Here is a 6592-nt window from a genome sequence, read left to right on the forward strand (position 1 = left end):
CAAATGAACATGTCCACCATCAAAATCCATTGCATAACCACCTCTTTTGTCTCTCCAAAAGAGGCAGCTATACTGAGCATGTGCAGCACTTAATTTCCAGTACAGTAACTCAGATTCCAGACAAATTTGGGGATTGCTATCCCGTGAGATAGAATTAGGATTTTTCAAAAGATGTACTATAAGGCTCTGATGATTTCTCTTGGCTTAAAAGGTTCATTCCTTCACAATACCTTCACAGGCTTTTATGAGCACACAGCCTGCCTGTTTCCTTGCCACAGTGTTGCCACCATACCACAGGCATGGAGGAAAGATGGAACGTGCATAGGAATAGATGCAGGCAGTTCTGCTGAAGGGGAGGGACCAAAGAGGCAACTGCACAACTTGGGTCTTATTGTGGATGGAGGCCTATCTGTCTGTGGCCCTCACCCCTACTAGGAGTGCGGAGCCTGAATAAAGCTCCTTAAGGCAACTGGCCCCTTCCCCCACTTTTCCAATAAAACAGACCACAGACTGCGAGGTAAGTTTAAATGCTTTACTTACAGTTTCTAGGTGTCACATTTGCATTTGCCTTAGCAGCAATGATAAAATGCCGGTAAATGTTCTTAGTTGTAAAAATACAGCAAAGCAGCCTCAGAGACATATCTGAAGCAGAGAGCTCAGTTAAGGCATGTCTGCCTCTATCCTGAGCAGAAACAGAGGAACAGGAAACAAGTATTACTTCCTCCCTCCTTGGAGAAAAGGAGATGTGACATCGCAGAGTCTAGTCATTTAGAACTCTGCGGTACTTAACCCCTTCAAATACTAACTAGCATTGTTAGGCTTGGCCACATTCTCCCACATTTTATACATCTTCTCTAGTCTTGCTGTTACTTTATCTACCTTTCTCTCTTTGATTCCTTGGTGTCCTTATCCTCCCCTCCCTCCGCTTGGCTTCCTTTGTGTCTTCTCCCTGCCTGTAAGCAGGTGGCAATTGTCATGTTTAGTGGAGGACTCCAGTGTGCCCATGATCTAGCTTCAGTGTAGGTGATTCTGTAGCACCTCTTACAGGTTTCAACTTGAACAAGGCAAATAATTGCAGTAAGGTTACTAACATTTTGCCTGTAGAGGTCTTTACATGAGCAAATACTGCTGGCTCTGTTTGCTTGGCAGATTGAGATGTGAGTTCATTTATAGAGGGACACTTTATAACAATAAAATGACAAATGAGGATGAAAGGAGCAGGAGAAAAAAATAAGGTGGAGTAAAGTTTGAAAAGATTTAGAATTGCCAACTTTTTTCCAGGCAGGGCTCTTGTGTCTCTCATAGTTGCATTACAGCTGGGAATTGCATTAGCTGCACGTGTTTTTTTTCTGGTATCAAGATGAGGAAAGTGTTTTTTTTTTCTGATATCAGGATGTGAAAAGTTTTAGCTACTGAAATCCTGTCTGTAATTCAGGTCTAAAAGACGCAGGTGATCCTGCTGTAAGTTTACATAGATTTATTGTTTACTTCTGAAATCACTTTGCCTTTTTGAAAAAGCTGATAGAAAGAAATCTACAGGAATCTTGTTTTTTGTGTTTGTTTGTTTTTTAAAAGCAGACAATGGGGAGAGAATTTGTTTGAGGGATGTCAAGGCCAAGGAGCTGCATGAGAGTGTTGCCTCACAGGAACACCCGGGCAACACCATAGCATTTTACAGCAACTGACTAAATGGTAGGCTCATTTTACCAGTAGGAATAGAGCCTTGCAAGGTTATTGTATGCTGGAGAAAAGTTATTCCTTCCCTCAGTTATAATAAAACTTGGTGTGTTTTTTTAAAAAAGTGTTTGTGTAGGCTTTCAAACTCTCTGCCTAGATTGTGAACTTGGAGCATGGTCTTCCGTACATCATATTCCAGCAACTCAGGCATAGCCAGAAAGCCTTTTTTTTTTTTTTAATGCTTCTAACTGGAACATAGAAAACTGCACTGTAGTGAATGAGACCATTGGCCGACCTTGATCAGCACTGTCTATGTGGTTTGGAAGAGGCTCTTCGGGGTTTCAGACAGGGATCTTCTCAGTCCTACCTAGAGATGCTGGAGGCGGGAACCTGGGATCTTCTGCCTGTAGGCAAATTAGATACCCCACCACTAAAATAATACTTTAATAGGAAAGACCCAAATTAATAGGTTGCAATGCTAAAGGTCAACCGCAAATCCCCCAAGGGTGTATACAATGAGGTTCCTTTGGGCTGAGATGGTTTTGAACTGTGCCATGGAGAACCTGCATTGTACATTGCTTTTGCAATAGCATTTGCCCCCACTAGGTGGGAGCAGAGAGATAGGTTCCATCTGCAGAACATGCTCCACAGAGATGGTCCTTCCTGGAGACTGCAGCCCCCAGAGCTTCATCCTAGCTACATGAAAGATCTGCCTTCCTCCTAAAGTAAATGTGCATGATAATAATGGCAGCAACTATGCAATTGATCAGGTGCTCTGTGTTACATACCTTATCTAGAACATGTATCCTTTTAAGAGGATGAACTTTGGAGCACCTCAATTTAGCACTTGTCTCTGAAATGCTGGTGTTGGGCTTGGGCAAATCTTAACTCTGAGCCTGTTCCGCATTGCTATAAAGAAGTGTGACATAGAACTCTGTAAATTTAGAAGAGCTGCAGAAATTAAGGATCTGAAAGCTTCTGAGTTTCTGTCCATCGCATGGGGCTTATAAGCTAGTAGAGAGTTGTGTGTTGGAAGTCACACACTGTCTAATAATAATAATAATAATAATAATAATAATAATAATAATAATTTACCATTTATACCCCGCCCAGCTAGCTGGGTCTCCCCAGCCACTCTGGGCGGCTTCCAACAGAATATGAAAATACAAAAACCTACTAAACATTAAAAGCTTCCCTGAACAGGGCTGCCTTCAGCTGTCTTCTAAAAGTCTGGTAGTTGTTTTTCTCTTTGACATCTGGTGGGAGGGCGTTCCACAGGGCGAATAATAATAATTTACCATTATAACCCATCTATAGCACTGAAATGGAAGTTTTTTCTCAAGCTGGAATCATTCGTGATCACCCTCAACATGCTGCTTTCAATCTACATTGATTCTAGATCCTGCCATCCAAAAATGTTCCTTCTACGGGTTATCCATGCCTTTTCTGCCTTGCACTTGCCCCAGGTGAATAAAGAAGGAAGTGGTAATTGCAAGCTTGGTCCACGCCCACAGTTTCATTGGGCAGATGTGGACACACACACACACTGCTTTGCTGGGAATGGCCTACAGATGTTTCCAAATGGACACACTGCAGGATAAAGCAGAATCAATCTGCAATAGGCATTTATTTTCAGAATGAAACCGGTTTCTCAAGAAGTGCTTTTCAACGACAAAAAATATGCAATAGGCTTCAACTGTAGAAAAAGCATATGTGGAAAAGTTTATTCCAAAGGTGACTGGAAAGGTAAGCGGTGATTGCGATCTTGGCATTCGCCCACGCACTGAGTCACAGCCACCCAACTGCAGGGGCCGCCTACATATGCCGTCCAATGAACACGCTGTGGGTCAATGCAGAATCACTCTCCAATGGGGTTCATCTTTGGAATGAAAGCACTTTCCCAAGAAGCGCTTTTCAGGGGCTGAAAATATGCGGTAGGTTTCGATTGTGTGTAGTAATCAGTCTCCATGATTCTAGACTAAAATGTTGTGTGTACACAGCCCTTGTTTATCCTTTCCGTTGCTAGTTTACCCTTGGAAAACCCTGCTTCAAATTACAACAAGGACTGAGAGGAAGAGTCATTCTGAAGTCCTTACCCTTCTAAAAGGGTAAGTCTAATTGCCTTAATGTGGATTGCCAATGTGGTGCGTGCCCACGTGTGCCCATCAGTACCACCTATGGCACCCATGAACGGTCTCAGTAAATATCCTCTGAAAAATTCACACTGCACAAGAGACTGTTTGCTCTTCTTGCTCTTGTTTGCACTTGCTTGGCCTCTCCTACACATTGAACACACACCTTTAAACATGCCCACATTTCACTGGATGCCAGAATCGGACAACCACCCTCCTTTCTGTTCTGAAAAGAGGAAAAGTGCAAAAACTTTTCTCTCTGAGTGAGCACGACATTGGCATAGGGAGGTGTTTTTCACCTGACTGATGGGGCAGTTGTCTCTTTTTCTGCACTTTTAGAAGTGGCCATTATCATGCTGTGTCCCTGAGACAGCCATTTTGTGTTGTGCCAGGCCCTCACGGCAGCCATTTTGTGACTGGCACCCACAGCTTTCTCAAAATTCCAAGTTTGCCCACTGACTCCAAAAAAGTTGGCAACCTAAGACATGGAGCAATTCCTTCCCTGGCTGAGATCAGGGGGAAGATAATTGACTTGCTCCTCTGTGTGGGTAGACTGTTTGTGTACCGTTCCCTGATACAGGCTGGCCCAGTCAAACTTCACAGAGACAATCATTCTCCAGCATAGCCTTATGAAATCCAGGGCTCCAGTGCCTTTCCTTTGCAGACACTCTTCATCTTCTTTGACTCCCCCAAACACAAATGGTTAAGATTAATTGCATGCGGGGGTGCCTTTTCATCTTCAGGACTTTGGCCAAACATTAACCAGCTTTCCAGGCAAATTGACTGCTCCGAAGTAATAAGAAACCCTTGCCCTCTCGATTTCAGCTGTTAAATGTGTGACTCTCCCTCCAGACAGAGCAGTCTTGCTCCCTGACCTCCCCGTCTGCATGATAACTAGAAACATTAAGGCCAAAGCAGCCGTCTTATTTACATGGCCAATAAGGTACAGGGCTGTAAAGCTGTCCCTGAATGTTGCTGGTAGCATTAAGTCTCCCACTAGTTATGAAAGTTGCTCCTACCCTGGTCCACAAAAGGTTATGCCATAATAAATTTGTTAATCTTTAAGCTGCCGCAAGGCTCTTTGTTGTTTTTCCAATGGGAGGTATTAACCTGAAAATATGATGCAGTCTGCTGCTTCCTACATCTCAAATTGAGGACCATTGCTGCTCAGGGGTTTACTTGATCCTTGTGGACAGTCAGCAGGGGTTGCAAACTGAGCAGCAAATCTGGCCAGGCTTCTTGCTGAACCAGGGATGGATGGATAGATAGATAGGTAGATAGATGATAGATCGATCTATCCAAGGAGTTAAAGGTGGTGGCCCACAGTTCTCCCCCTTGTCATTTGAGCCCCACAACCACCCTGTGAGGTAGATTAAGCTACGACTGGCCCAAGGTCACCTGGTGAGCTTCATAGCAGCTTGAATTGTAGAAAAAATAGTCAGCGAATCTTCTTTCAGCATGGAGATGAGCACTACTGGCTCATAATTTAATGGAAAAAGGAGCAGTGGTTGGAGGAAAACAAAATCTGGGCAACCCTAACTCTGTTCTCCTACTTTGTCTCCACTCTGTTGGCTTAAGTTAGATATCTGAATTAAAACTCAGCTATTGCACTTGTCCCATGGGGTTGCAACTGAATAAAGTAATTGTCCTATTGGGCATTCAGAGAACAACTGAGTGGACTAAAGCTTGTAGCAAATTCTGGCAAAGTAAAATTAAAGGAGTGTGACAAACGTTCCTCTGGAAGCTGTGACACAAAGTGTTATGTACTGAAGTTCTCACCCTGGGCCAGCAGGGGGATACTGTAGATAGTTATGGAAATAAGGGATCGAAAGTGACATTCAGTGATTGGATAGTTTTAGAAAATTGCTACAGTTACGTTGTACTGGAGCTCTATATAAGCAGGCTGACTAAACCCTTCAGTTCAGTTCTGTTCTGGCCTGTGAATAAACAAGAGCTGTTTGAAGAATCGCTGTGTCGTCTGATATGTTCACCCACAACTTAACACAAAGCATGTGTGAGAATGAACCTGTTTGTCTTTAAGGTGCCAGTGGGCAATCTGTTGTTTTTGCCAGTGCAGGATAGTGGTTAGAGTGTGGAACTGGGACCTCAGAGGCTAGGGCTCAAATCCTCATTCAGCCACGAAGCACACCTGGTGGTGAGCCATCATCTCTCAGCCTCACCTACTTCTCAGGGTTGTCGTGAAGCTAAAATGAAGAGGAGCAGGGGAAACTGTGTATGCTAGGAGTGAAGAACACAGCATTATTTTGTTTCCGTCCCCCCTCTATGAGAGCCAGAGAGTGCTAAATTGATAATCTAGAAAAACAGAATGCTAGGCCTGAGGCAGTGCCCTGGGCCAGACAACTAAGGTAGGAGAGATGGGATAGGTCTTGTCGTCTGGGCTGCCCAGGACCTCCATACACACCACTGAGGCTTGCTCCCCAGAGTGTTCACTTAGGGGCTGCAAATGGTTCCCTCCATTCTCTCTCAAGACTCTTCTTCTTCTTTAGCGATCACTCGTAGCCGAGTAAGATTGTCTTCCATAAACATGGTTTTAACAATGAGTCCATAAGTGACTGTGGAGGCCAATTCTGGATCCACACGTCCTTCCACAGTGGGGACATTGGTTTCCGGGCTGGAGTTGATCATGGTGTGGATTTGCCAAGCGTGTCTTCCTCTTAGCATGTTTCTCCCTTGCATCCTGAGTTCGAGTGTCTTCAAAGCCCATGACACCTTAGGTAAAGGCTGTTCTCCAACTGGAGCACTCACAGGTCAGTGTTTCCTAG

The sequence above is a fragment of the Podarcis gaigeae genome (genome assembly GCF_964106915.1).
Source record: "Podarcis gaigeae genome assembly, chromosome: 6".
In the NCBI taxonomy this organism is placed as follows: domain Eukaryota; kingdom Metazoa; phylum Chordata; class Lepidosauria; order Squamata; family Lacertidae; genus Podarcis; species Podarcis gaigeae.